The following is a 12855-nucleotide window of genomic DNA, read 5'->3' on the forward strand; positions in this document are numbered from 1 at the left end:
ACTACGTTGTGTAAAGTACCAAGTTCTATAAACATATCACAGACCAAGAACAAATACACACAGTTTGTTTTTAATAAAACATTGACCAAACCACAATCCCTGGTTTAGGAGGCTAGTGCCTTATCCTTTAGGTGACTGCGGTACTTTCATATGGATAGTAGTCAGCGTGACAAAATACGACCAGAGGGAAAAAAGCAGTGGTTTCCCTGTCGTTCCATTGCCATATTACATTGTGCATGTTCAGAATATGCGGGAATCCTGAAAACAGCATTGTAATATGTGAACAAATCAATAACCGAATTTAATTAACGCATGGATTAAACGCTATTGAGTGTTACGGTTGTTAATTAACTTGCAAAGCAAACGTTTTAGAGCTCAATTTTTAAGAGAGTTCAAGAGCTGACATATGCAGGAGCTGGCAATATTGACGTATTCCCAAGGGCTTTATCTTTTGGTCTTTCTGGGAACAATTTAAAAAGAAAAGAAAGCAATGTCATTTGTAAAGAAACGAATTTGATAGAAAACCTAACGTTTTCGAGGTTAGTTGTCGATTTAAATGTTCCAGTAATGTGCACATTTCCCTGATTGCGAATATAATACGAAGTCTTGCCTTCAGTTAATATTTTAGAAAAACTGCTTTGCAAACAGAAGAAAAACAAGCTAGCAGAGGATGGTTTCGATCCATCGACCTCTGGGTTATGGGCCCAGCACGCTTCCGCTGCGCCACTCTGCTGCTGTTGCCGCATAACTGAATTACCAAGCAGCAGAAAAAAAAAAAAAAAAAACTGAACTCATCGTTTTAACCAGCCACACGGCAGTGGCCGGGCCAAACCATGGAAACGTCGTAAATCAGAGATGATCCGTTTTCTTTTCTCCCAAATACGTTATGCAAAGTATGCAACTTTTCTGCCCACTTTGATCACAGGCAGTTTTATTCCCCAGTTTCGGCGGCCAATTCCAATATTCTGTCTCTCGAAAGCATCTTAAATCGTGGAAAGCGCTCTTTGTTTAAAATTACACAGAAGACTTCTTTTGTTCGACCAGGCTTACAATTAGATATTTTCTTCTTTTCAAATAGATTTTTTGAAGCGCATATGGGGCGCTATAGAAAATATATATGATTAATTGATTGAATGTTGGCCTGCGTTCGGTCTGGCAGGGTTAATTCTTAAAAAGACAACGCCGAAGGGTCTGATAAATGATTGCAATTATTTGAGATGCTGCATGTAGACAATAATGTAGGAGCACCACCACTGTTTTGAGAAGGTTCCCTAGTGTAGTGGTTATCACGTCTGCTTTACACGCAGAAGGCCCTGGGTTCGATCCCCAGTGGAACCACTGCAGTTTGTTTTTAAATTATATCAATCCCTGGTCAAGACAAAGTCTCTCTGGGGTTGGCCTGTCATTAGATTGCCGATGTAAGATCCCTGGTCCCATCGTAGAAGCAGGATAGTTTATTCACAAATAAATACATACACGTTTGTTTATGTTTCTTTTGTTGGTAAATTAACCCAATACATTATTACATTCTGCCACGTAATTAGACGATCAAAGCCCATTTGTGCCAGTGCGCATTCAAAGGAGACGCGCTGAGAGAATCCTAGTTAAATACTAGTTTTACTGATTTAAACTAGTTGTTTAATGTTTTCTTTACTTTTAAAGCTGAGAATTAAACACACTTGCGACAACTTCATAGCCCTGCTGGCTACGAACACGTATCGAGTCGGCTGTTTCCTATAACCCTGGTGATACCGAGTGTTTTCCAAGTATCAGCATCGGCATTACCATGCGTTTGGCATGCTTGCTGTGCACTCTAGCATTGCATAACAAGCATGTAGTATGCCCGGACTTCGTGGCGCAACGGTAGCGCGTCTGACTCCAGATCAGAAGGTTGCGTGTTCAAATCACGTCGAGGTCAAAGCCTTCTTTGTTTCTATTCCGCACTATTTCGTTTTTTAACGTGTTTGGATTTGAATGTTTCCGTGCATTTATTTAAACAATTTAGCCTACACAACATATCGATTGTATAGCGATCAAACAGAGATTTATTGTATTGTGATTCTTTTTTATGTTTCATTTGATACTGCACAATAAATTAAAGTGACTCCCAAATTAATGTTGGCCAGTCTTCAATGACATAGTTGGGGAATAAAGTCATATTAACACTTCCTTGCATGTTATATTGAAAACAGCTCTACAAATACTAGTTTTGAAGAAACTTAAAGTACAGCAAGTAATGATTGATGCCTTAAAGCTTAACAGACCTTTACAAATTAACAAAGAAAACATAAAAAAGGGGCACATAGTCGGCAGGATGTGAACATGAGCGGGGAAACTCCAACATCTTTTAAGTCCATTACCTTAACTACTTGGCCAAAACTACGTTGTGTAAAGTACCAAGTTCTATAAACATATCACAGACCAAGAACAAATACACACAGTTTGTTTTTAATAAAACATTGACCAAACCACAATCCCTGGTTTAGGAGGCTAGTGCCTTATCCTTTAGGTGACTGCGGCACTTTCATATGGATAGTAGTCAGCGTGACAAAATACGACCAGAGGGAAAAAAGCAGTGGTTTCCCTGTCATTCCATTGCCATATTACATTGTGCATGTTCAGAATATGCGGGAATCCTGAAAACAGCATTGTAATATGTGAACAAATCAATAACCGAATTTAATTAACGCATGGATTAAACGCTATTGAGTGTTACGGTTGTTAATTAACTTGCAAAGCAAACGTTTTAGAGCTCAATTTTTAGAGAGTTCAAGAGCTGACATATGCAGGAGCTGCAATATTGACGTATTCCCAAGGGCTTTATCTTTTGGTCTTTCTGGGAACAATTTAAAAAGAAAAGAAAGCAATGTCATTTGTAAAGAAACGAATTTGATAGAAAACCTAACGTTTTCGAGGTTAGTTGTCGATTTAAATGTTCCAGTAATGTGCACATTTCCCTGATTGCGAATATAATACGAAGTCTTGCCTTCAGTTAATATTTTAGAAAAACTGCTTTGCAAACAGAAGAAAAACAAGCTAGCAGAGGATGGTTTCGATCCATCGACCTCTGGGTTATGAGCCCAGCACGCTTCCGCTGCGCCACTCTGCTGCTGTTGCCGAATAACTGAATTACCAAGCAGCAGAAAAAAAAAAAAAAAAAAAAACTGAACTCATCGTTTTAACCAGCCACACGGCAGTGGCCGGGCCAAACCATGGAAACGTCGTAAATCAGAGATGATCCGTTTTTTTTTCTCCCAAATACGTTATGCAAAGTATGCAACTTTTCTGCCCACTTTGATCACAGGCAGTTTTATTCCCCAGTTTCGGCGGCCAATTCCAATATTCTGTCTCTCGAAAGCATCTTAAATCGTGGAAAGCGCTCTTTGTTTAAAATTACACAGAAGACTTCTTTTGTTCGACCAGGCTTACAATTAGATATTTTCTTCTTTTCAAATAGATTTTTTGAAGCGCATATGGGGCGCTATAGAAAATATATATGATTAATTGATTGAATGTTGGCCTGCGTTCGGTCTGGCAGGGTTAATTCTTAAAAAGACAACGCCGAAGGGTCTGATAAATGATTGCAATTATTTGAGATGCTGCATGTAGACAATAATGTAGGAGCACCACCACTGTTTTGAGAAGGTTCCCTAGTGTAGTGGTTATCACGTCTGCTTTACACGCAGAAGGCCCTGGGTTCGATCCCCAGTGGAACCACTGCAGTTTGTTTTTAAATTATATCAATCCCTGGTCAAGACAAAGTCTCTCTGGGGTTGGCCTGTCATTAGATTGCCGATGTAAGATCCCTGGTCCCATCGTAGAAGCAGGATAGTTTATTCACAAATAAATACATACACGTTTGTTTATGTTTCTTTTGTTGGTAAATTAACCCAATACATTATTACATTCTGCCACGTAATTAGACGATCAAAGCCCATTTGTGCCAGTGCGCATTCAAAGGAGACGCGCTGAGAGAATCCTAGTTAAATACTAGTTTTACTGATTTAAACTAGTTGTTTAATGTTTTCTTTACTTTTAAAGCTGAGAATTAAACACACTTGCGACAACTTCATAGCCCTGCTGGCTACGAACACGTATCGAGTCGGCTGTTTCCTATAACCCTGGTGATACCGACTGTTTTCCAAGTATCAGCATCGGCATTACCATGCGTTTGGCATGCTTGCTGTGCACTCTAGCATTGCATAACAAGCATGTAGTATGCCCGGACTTCGTGGCGCAACGGTAGCGCGTCTGACTCCAGATCAGAAGGTTGCGTGTTCAAATCACGTCGAGGTCAAAGCCTTCTTTGTTTCTATTCCGCACTATTTCGTTTTTTAACGTGTTTGGATTTGAATGTTTCCGTGCATTTATTTAAACAATTTAGCCTACACAACATATCGATTGTATAGCGATCAAACAGAGATTTATTGTATTGTGATTCTTTTTTATGTTTCAGTTGATACTGCACAATAAATTAAAGTGACTCCCAAATTAATGTTGGCCAGTCTTCAATGACATAGTTGGGCAATAAAGTCATATTAACACTTCCTTGCATGTTATTTTGAAAACAGCTCTACAAATACTAGTTTTGAAGAAACTTAAAGTACAGCAAGTAATGATTGATGCCTTAAAGCTTAACAGACCTTTACAAATTAACAAAGAAAACATAAAAAAGGGGCACATAGTCGGCAGGATGTGAACATGAGCGGGGAAACTCCAACATCTTTTAAGTCCATCACCTTAACTACTTGGCCAAAACTACGTTGTGTAAAGTACCAAGTTCTATAAACATATCACAGACCAAGAACAAATACACACAGTTTGTTTTTAATAAAACATTGACCAAACCACAATCCCTGGTTTAGGAGGCTAGTGCCTTATCCTTTAGGTGACTGCGGTACTTTCATATGGATAGTAGTCAGCGTGACAAAATACGACCAGAGGGAAAAAAGCAGTGGTTTCCCTGTCGTTCCATTGCCATATTACATTGTGCATGTTCAGAATATGCGGGAATCCTGAAAACAGCATTGTAATATGTGAACAAATCAATAACCGAATTTAATTAACGCATGGATTAAACGCTATTGAGTGTTACGGTTGTTAATTAACTTGCAAAGCAAACGTTTTAGAGCTCAATTTTTAAGAGAGTTCAAGAGCTGACATATGCAGGAGCTGGCAATATTGACGTATTCCCAAGGGCTTTATCTTTTGGTCTTTCTGGGAACAATTTAAAAAGAAAAGAAAGCAATGTCATTTGTAAAGAAACGAATTTGATAGAAAACCTAACGTTTTCGAGGTTAGTTGTCGATTTAAATGTTCCAGTAATGTGCACATTTCCCTGATTGCGAATATAATACGAAGTCTTGCCTTCAGTTAATATTTTAGAAAAACTGCTTTGCAAACAGAAGAAAAACAAGCTAGCAGAGGATGGTTTCGATCCATCGACCTCTGGGTTATGGGCCCAGCACGCTTCCGCTGCGCCACTCTGCTGCTGTTGCCGCATAACTGAATTACCAAGCAGCAGAAAAAAAAAAAAAAAAACTGAACTCATCGTTTTAACCAGCCACACGGCAGTGGCCGGGCCAAACCATGGAAACGTCGTAAATCAGAGATGATCCGTTTTCTTTTCTCCCAAATACGTTATGCAAAGTATGCAACTTTTCTGCCCACTTTGATCACAGGCAGTTTTATTCCCCAGTTTCGGCGGCCAATTCCAATATTCTGTCTCTCGAAAGCATCTTAAATCGTGGAAAGCGCTCTTTGTTTAAAATTACACAGAAGACTTCTTTTGTTCGACCAGGCTTACAATTAGATATTTTCTTCTTTTCAAATAGATTTTTTGAAGCGCATATGGGGCGCTATAGAAAATATATATGATTAATTGATTGAATGTTGGCCTGCGTTCGGTCTGGCAGGGTTAATTCTTAAAAAGACAACGCCGAAGGGTCTGATAAATGATTGCAATTATTTGAGATGCTGCATGTAGACAATAATGTAGGAGCACCACCACTGTTTTGACAAGGTTCCATAGTGTAGTGGTTATCACGTCTGCTTTACACGCAGAAGGCCCTGGGTTCGATCCCCAGTGGAACCACTGCAGTTTGTTTTAAAATTATATCAATCCCTGGTCAAGACAAAGTCTCTCTGGGGTTGGCCTGTCATTAGATTGCCGATGTAAGATCCCTGGTCCCATCGTAGAAGCAGGATAGTTTATTCACAAATAAATACATACACGTTTGTTTATGTTTCTTTTGTTGGTAAATTAACCCAATACATTATTACATTCTGCCACGTAATTAGACGATCAAAGCCCATTTGTGCCAGTGCGCATTCAAAGGAGACGCGCTGAGAGAATCCTAGTTAAATACTAGTTTTACTGATTTAAACTAGTTGTTTAATGTTTTCTTTACTTTTAAAGCTGAGAATTAAACACACTTGCGACAACTTCATAGCCCTGCTGGCTACGAACACGTATCGAGTCGGCTGTTTCCTATAACCCTGGTGATACCGAGTGTTTTCCAAGTATCAGCATCGGCATTACCATGCGTTTGGCATGCTTGCTGTGCACTCTAGCATTGCATAACAAGCATGTAGTATGCCCGGACTTCGTGGCGCAACGGTAGCGCGTCTGACTCCAGATCAGAAGGTTGCGTGTTCAAATCACGTCGAGGTCAAAGCCTTCTTTGTTTCTATTCCGCACTATTTCGTTTTTTAACGTGTTTGGATTTGAATGTTTCCGTGCATTTATTTAAACAATTTAGCCTACACAACATATCGATTGTATAGCGATCAAACAGAGATTTATTGTATTGTGATTCTTTTTTATGTTTCATTTGATACTGCACAATAAATTAAAGTGACTCCCAAATTAATGTTGGCCAGTCTTCAATGACATAGTTGGGGAATAAAGTCATATTAACACTTCCTTGCATGTTATATTGAAAACAGCTCTACAAATACTAGTTTTGAAGAAACTTAAAGTACAGCAAGTAATGATTGATGCCTTAAAGCTTAACAGACCTTTACAAATTAACAAAGAAAACATAAAAAAGGGGCACATAGTCGGCAGGATGTGAACATGAGCGGGGAAACTCCAACATCTTTTAAGTCCATTACCTTAACTACTTGGCCAAAACTACGTTGTGTAAAGTACCAAGTTCTATAAACATATCACAGACCAAGAACAAATACACACAGTTTGTTTTTAATAAAACATTGACCAAACCACAATCCCTGGTTTAGGAGGCTAGTGCCTTATCCTTTAGGTGACTGCGGCACTTTCATATGGATAGTAGTCAGCGTGACAAAATACGACCAGAGGGAAAAAAGCAGTGGTTTCCCTGTCATTCCATTGCCATATTACATTGTGCATGTTCAGAATATGCGGGAATCCTGAAAACAGCATTGTAATATGTGAACAAATCAATAACCGAATTTAATTAACGCATGGATTAAACGCTATTGAGTGTTACGGTTGTTAATTAACTTGCAAAGCAAACGTTTTAGAGCTCAATTTTTAAGAGAGTTCAAGAGCTGACATATGCAGGAGCTGGCAATATTGACGTATTCCCAAGGGCTTTATCTTTTGGTCTTTCTGGGAACAATTTAAAAAGAAAAGAAAGCAATGTCATTTGTAAAGAAACGAATTTGATAGAAAACCTAACGTTTTCGAGGTTAGTTGTCGATTTAAATGTTCCAGTAATGTGCACATTTCCCTGATTGCGAATATAATACGAAGTCTTGCCTTCAGTTAATATTTTAGAAAAACTGCTTTGCAAACAGAAGAAAAACAAGCTAGCAGAGGATGGTTTCGATCCATCGACCTCTGGGTTATGGGCCCAGCACGCTTCCGCTGCGCCACTCTGCTGCTGTTGCCGCATAACTGAATTACCAAGCAGCAGAAAAAAAAAAAAAAAACTGAACTCATCGTTTTAACCAGCCACACGGCAGTGGCCGGGCCAAACCATGGAAACGTCGTAAATCAGAGATGATCCGTTTTCTTTTCTCCCAAATACGTTATGCAAAGTATGCAACTTTTCTGCCCACTTTGATCACAGGCAGTTTTATTCCCCAGTTTCGGCGGCCAATTCCAATATTCTGTCTCTCGAAAGCATCTTAAATCGTGGAAAGCGCTCTTTGTTTAAAATTACACAGAAGACTTCTTTTCTTCGACCAGGCTTACAATTAGATATTTTCTTCTTTTCAAATAGATTTTTTGAAGCGCATATGGGGCGCTATAGAAAATATATATGATTAATTGATTGAATGTTGGCCTGCGTTCGGTCTGGCAGGGTTAATTCTTAAAAAGACAACGCCGAAGGGTCTGATAAATGATTGCAATTATTTGAGATGCTGCATGTAGACAATAATGTAGGAGCACCACCACTGTTTCGACAAGGTTCCATAGTGTAGTGGTTATCACGTCTGCTTTACACGCAGAAGGCCCTGGGTTCGATCCCCAGTGGAACCACTGCAGTTTGTTTTTAAATTATATCAATCCCTGGTCAAGACAAAGTCTCTCTGGGGTTGGCCTGTCATTAGATTGCCGATGTAAGATCCCTGGTCCCATCGTAGAAGCAGGATAGTTTATTCACAAATAAATACATACACATTTGTTTATGTTTCTTTTGTTGGTAAATTAACCCAATACATTATTGCATTCTGCCACGTAATTAGACGATCAAAGCCCATTTGTGCCAGTGCGCATTCAATGGAGACGCGCTGAGAGAATCCTAGTTAAATACTAGTTTTACTGATTTAAACTAGTTGTTTAATGTTTTCTTTACTTTTAAAGCTGAGAATTAAACACACTTGCGACAACTTCATAGCCCTGCTGGCTACGAACACGTATCGAGTCGGCTGTTTCCTATAACCCTGGTGATAGCGAGTGTTTTCCAAGTATCAGCATCGGCATTACCATGCGTTTGGCATGCTTGCTGTGCACTCTAGCATTGCATAACAAGCATGTAGTATGCCCGGACTTCGTGGCGCAACGGTAGCGCGTCTGACTCCAGATCAGAAGGTTGCGTGTTCAAATCACGTCGAGGTCAAAGCCTTCTTTGTTTCTATTCCGCACTATTTCGTTTTTTAACGTGTTTGGATTTGAATGTTTCCGTGCATTTATTTAAACAATTTAGCCTACACAACATATCGATTGTATAGCGATCAAACAGAGATTTATTGTATTGTGATTCTTTTTTATGTTTCATTTGATACTGCACAATAAATTAAAGTGACTCCCAAATTAATGTTGGCCAGTCTTCAATGACATAGTTGGGGAATAAAGTCATATTAACACTTCCTTGCATGTTATATTGAAAACAGCTCTACAAATACTAGTTTTGAAGAAACTTAAAGTACAGCAAGTAATGATTGATGCCTTAAAGCTTAACAGACCTTTACAAATTAACAAAGAAAACATAAAAAAGGGGCACATAGTCGGCAGGATGTGAACATGAGCGGGGAAACTCCAACATCTTTTAAGTCCATCACCTTAACTACTTGGCCAAAACTACGTTGTGTAAAGTACCAAGTTCTATAAACATATCACAGACCAAGAACAAATACACACAGTTTGTTTTTAATAAAACATTGACCAAACCACAATCCCTGGTATAGGAGGCTAGTGCCTTATCCTTTAGGTGACTGCGGCACTTTCAAATGGATAGTAGTCAGCGTGACAAAATACGACCAGAGGGAAAAAAGCAGTGGTTTCCCTGTCATTCCATTGTCATATTACATTGTGCATGTTCAGAATATGCGGGAATCCTGAAAACAGCATTGTAATATGTGAACAAATCAATAACCGAATTTAATTAACGCATGGATTAAACGCTATTGAGTGTTACGGTTGTTAATTAACTTGCAAAGCAAACGTTTTAGAGCTCAATTTTTAAGAGAGTTCAAGAGCTGACATATGCAGGAGCTGGCAATATTGACGTATTCCCAAGGGCTTTATCTTTTGGTCTTTCTGGGAACAATTTAAAAAGAAAAGAAAGCAATGTCATTTGTAAAGAAACGAATTTGATAGAAAACCTAACGTTTTCGAGGTTAGTTGTCGATTTAAATGTTCCAGTAATGTGCACATTTCCCTGATTGCGAATATAATACGAAGTCTTGCCTTCAGTTAATATTTTAGAAAAACTGCTTTGCAAACAGAAGAAAAACAAGCTAGCAGAGGATGGTTTCGATCCATCGACCTCTGGGTTATGGGCCCAGCACGCTTCCGCTGCGCCACTCTGCTGCGGTTGCCGAATAACTGAATTACCAAGCAGCAGAAAAAAAAAAAAAAAAAAAACTGAACTCATCGTTTTAACCAGCCACACGGCAGTGGCCGGGCCAAACCATGGAAACGTCGTAAATCAGAGATGATCCGTTTTCTTTTCTCCCAAATACGTTATGCAAAGTATGCAACTTTTCTGCCCACTTTGATCACAGGCAGTTTTATTCCCCAGTTTCGGCGGCCAATTCCAATATTCTGTCTCTCGAAAGCATCTTAAATCGTGGAAAGCGCTCTTTGTTTAAAATTACACAGAAGACTTCTTTTCTTCGACCAGGCTTACAATTAGATATTTTCTTCTTTTCAAATAGATTTTTTGAAGCGCATATGGGGCGCTATAGAAAATATATATGATTAATTGATTGAATGTTGGCCTGCGTTCGGTCTGGCAGGGTTAATTCTTAAAAAGACAACGCCGAAGGGTCTGATAAATGATTGCAATTATTTGAGATGCTGCATGTAGACAATAATGTAGGAGCACCACCACTGTTTCGACAAGGTTCCATAGTGTAGTGGTTATCACGTCTGCTTTACACGCAGAAGGCCCTGGGTTCGATCCCCAGTGGAACCATTGCAGTTTGTTTTTAAATGATATCAATCCCTGGTCAAGACAAAGTCTCTCTGGGGTTGGCCTGTCATTAGATTGCCGATGTAAGATCCCTGGTCCCATCGTAGAAGCAGGATAGTTTATTCACAAATAAATACATACACGTTTGTTTATGTTTCTTTTGTTGGTAAATTAACCCAATACATTATTACATTCTGCCACGTAATTAGACGATCAAAGCCCATTTGTGCCAGTGCGCATTCAAAGGAGACGCGCTGAGAGAATCCTAGTTAAATACTAGTTTTACTGATTTAAACTAGTTGTTTAATGTTTTCTTTACTTTTAAAGCTGAGAATTAAACACACTTGCGACAACTTCATAGCCCTGCTGGCTACGAACACGTATCGAGTCGGCTGTTTCCTATAACCCTGGTGATAGCGAGTGTTTTCCCAAGTATCAGCATCGGCATTACCATGCGTTTGGCATGCTTGCTGTGCACTCTAGCATTGCATAACAAGCATGTAGTATGCCCGGACTTCGTGGCGCAACGGTAGCCCGTCTGACTCCAGATCAGAAGGTTGCGTGTTCAAATCACGTCGAGGTCAAAGCCTTCTTTGTTTCTATTCCGCACTATTTCGTTTTTTAACGTGTTTGGATTTGAATGTTTCTGTGCATTTATTTAAACAATTTAGCCTACACAACATATCGATTGTATAGCGATCAAACAGAGATTTATTGTATTGTGATTCTTTTTTATGTTTCATTTGATACTGCACAATAAATTAAAGTGACTCCCAAATTAATGTTGGCCAGTCTTCAATGACATAGTTGGGGAATAAAGTCATATTAACACTTCCTTGCATGTTATATTGAAAACAGCTCTACAAATACTAGTTTTGAAGAAACTTAAAGTACAGCAAGTAATGATTGATGCCTTAAAGCTTAACAGACCTTTACAAATTAACAAAGAAAACATAAAAAAGGGGCACATAGTCGGCAGGATGTGAACATGAGCGGGGAAACTCCAACATCTTTTAAGTCCATCACCTTAACTACTTGGCCAAAACTACGTTGTGTAAAGTACCAAGTTCTATAAACATATCACAGACCAAGAACAAATACACACAGTTTGTTTTTAATAAAACATTGACCAAACCACAATCCCTGGTTTAGGAGGCTAGTGCCTTATCCTTTAGGTGACTGCGGCACTTTCATATGGATAGTAGTCAGCGTGACAAAATACGACCAGAGGGAAAAAAGCAGTGGTTTCCCTGTCATTCCATTGCCATATTACATTGTGCATGTTCAGAATATGCGGGAATCCTGAAAACAGCATTGTAATATGTGAACAAATCAATAACCGAATTTAATTAACGCATGGATTAAACGCTATTGAGTGTTACGGTTGTTAATTAACTTGCAAAGCAAACGTTTTAGAGCTCAATTTTTAAGAGAGTTCAAGAGCTGACATATGCAGGAGCTGGCAATATTGACGTATTCCCAAGGGCTTTATCTTTTGGTCTTTCTGGGAACAATTTAAAAAGAAAAGAAAGCAATGTCATTTGTAAAGAAACGAATTTGATAGAAAACCTAACGTTTTCGAGGTTAGTTGTCGATTTAAATGTTCCAGTAATGTGCACATTTCCCTGATTGCGAATATAATACGAAGTCTTGCCTTCAGTTAATATTTTAGAAAAACTGCTTTGCAAACAGAAGAAAAACAAGCTAGCAGAGGATGGTTTCGATCCATCGACCTCTGGGTTATGGGCCCAGCACGCTTCCGCTGCGCCACTCTGCTGCTGTTGCCGCATAACTGAATTACCAAGCAGCAGAAAAAAAAACAAAAAAAAACTGAACTCATCGTTTTAACCAGCCACACGGCAGTGGCCGGGCCAAACCATGGAAACGTCGTAAATCAGAGATGATCCGTTTTCTTTTCTCCCAAATACGTTATGCAAAGTATGCAACTTTTCTGCCCACTTTGATCACAGGCAGTTTTATTCCCCAGTTTCGGCGGCCAATTCCAATA

The 12855-nt window shown here is 39.1% G+C and overlaps 16 non-coding genes across 16 annotated transcripts; 10 read left to right on the forward strand and 6 right to left on the reverse strand.

The window, feature by feature from the left end:
- Window positions 1-661: 661 nt before the first annotated feature.
- On the reverse strand, window positions 662-733 carry trnam-cau (transfer RNA methionine (anticodon CAU)). The gene has a single exon. It is a non-coding gene; the product is annotated as a tRNA-Met (tRNA).
- A 532-nt stretch (window positions 734-1265) lies between these two features.
- trnav-uac (transfer RNA valine (anticodon UAC)) lies at window positions 1266-1338 on the forward strand. The gene has a single exon. It is a non-coding gene; the product is annotated as a tRNA-Val (tRNA).
- A 508-nt stretch (window positions 1339-1846) lies between these two features.
- Window positions 1847-1918, forward strand: trnaw-cca (transfer RNA tryptophan (anticodon CCA)). Its single transcript has one exon. It is a non-coding gene; the product is annotated as a tRNA-Trp (tRNA).
- A 1119-nt stretch (window positions 1919-3037) lies between these two features.
- Window positions 3038-3109, reverse strand: trnam-cau (transfer RNA methionine (anticodon CAU)). The gene has a single exon. It is a non-coding gene; the product is annotated as a tRNA-Met (tRNA).
- Window positions 3110-3644: 535 nt separating this feature from the next.
- trnav-uac (transfer RNA valine (anticodon UAC)) lies at window positions 3645-3717 on the forward strand. Its single transcript has one exon. It is a non-coding gene; the product is annotated as a tRNA-Val (tRNA).
- A 508-nt stretch (window positions 3718-4225) lies between these two features.
- trnaw-cca (transfer RNA tryptophan (anticodon CCA)) lies at window positions 4226-4297 on the forward strand. Its single transcript has one exon. It is a non-coding gene; the product is annotated as a tRNA-Trp (tRNA).
- A 1121-nt stretch (window positions 4298-5418) lies between these two features.
- trnam-cau (transfer RNA methionine (anticodon CAU)) lies at window positions 5419-5490 on the reverse strand. The gene has a single exon. It is a non-coding gene; the product is annotated as a tRNA-Met (tRNA).
- A 531-nt stretch (window positions 5491-6021) lies between these two features.
- Window positions 6022-6094, forward strand: trnav-uac (transfer RNA valine (anticodon UAC)). The gene has a single exon. It is a non-coding gene; the product is annotated as a tRNA-Val (tRNA).
- Window positions 6095-6602: 508 nt separating this feature from the next.
- Window positions 6603-6674, forward strand: trnaw-cca (transfer RNA tryptophan (anticodon CCA)). Its single transcript has one exon. It is a non-coding gene; the product is annotated as a tRNA-Trp (tRNA).
- Window positions 6675-7795: 1121 nt separating this feature from the next.
- trnam-cau (transfer RNA methionine (anticodon CAU)) lies at window positions 7796-7867 on the reverse strand. Its single transcript has one exon. It is a non-coding gene; the product is annotated as a tRNA-Met (tRNA).
- Window positions 7868-8397: 530 nt separating this feature from the next.
- trnav-uac (transfer RNA valine (anticodon UAC)) lies at window positions 8398-8470 on the forward strand. The gene has a single exon. It is a non-coding gene; the product is annotated as a tRNA-Val (tRNA).
- Window positions 8471-8978: 508 nt separating this feature from the next.
- On the forward strand, window positions 8979-9050 carry trnaw-cca (transfer RNA tryptophan (anticodon CCA)). The gene has a single exon. It is a non-coding gene; the product is annotated as a tRNA-Trp (tRNA).
- A 1121-nt stretch (window positions 9051-10171) lies between these two features.
- trnam-cau (transfer RNA methionine (anticodon CAU)) lies at window positions 10172-10243 on the reverse strand. Its single transcript has one exon. It is a non-coding gene; the product is annotated as a tRNA-Met (tRNA).
- A 534-nt stretch (window positions 10244-10777) lies between these two features.
- trnav-uac (transfer RNA valine (anticodon UAC)) lies at window positions 10778-10850 on the forward strand. Its single transcript has one exon. It is a non-coding gene; the product is annotated as a tRNA-Val (tRNA).
- Window positions 10851-11359: 509 nt separating this feature from the next.
- On the forward strand, window positions 11360-11431 carry trnaw-cca (transfer RNA tryptophan (anticodon CCA)). The gene has a single exon. It is a non-coding gene; the product is annotated as a tRNA-Trp (tRNA).
- Window positions 11432-12552: 1121 nt separating this feature from the next.
- On the reverse strand, window positions 12553-12624 carry trnam-cau (transfer RNA methionine (anticodon CAU)). Its single transcript has one exon. It is a non-coding gene; the product is annotated as a tRNA-Met (tRNA).
- Between the last annotated feature and the right edge of the window lie 231 nt (window positions 12625-12855).

This window comes from Acipenser ruthenus, chromosome 35 (genome assembly GCF_902713425.1).
Source record: "Acipenser ruthenus chromosome 35, fAciRut3.2 maternal haplotype, whole genome shotgun sequence".
NCBI lineage: Eukaryota > Metazoa > Chordata > Actinopteri > Acipenseriformes > Acipenseridae > Acipenser > Acipenser ruthenus.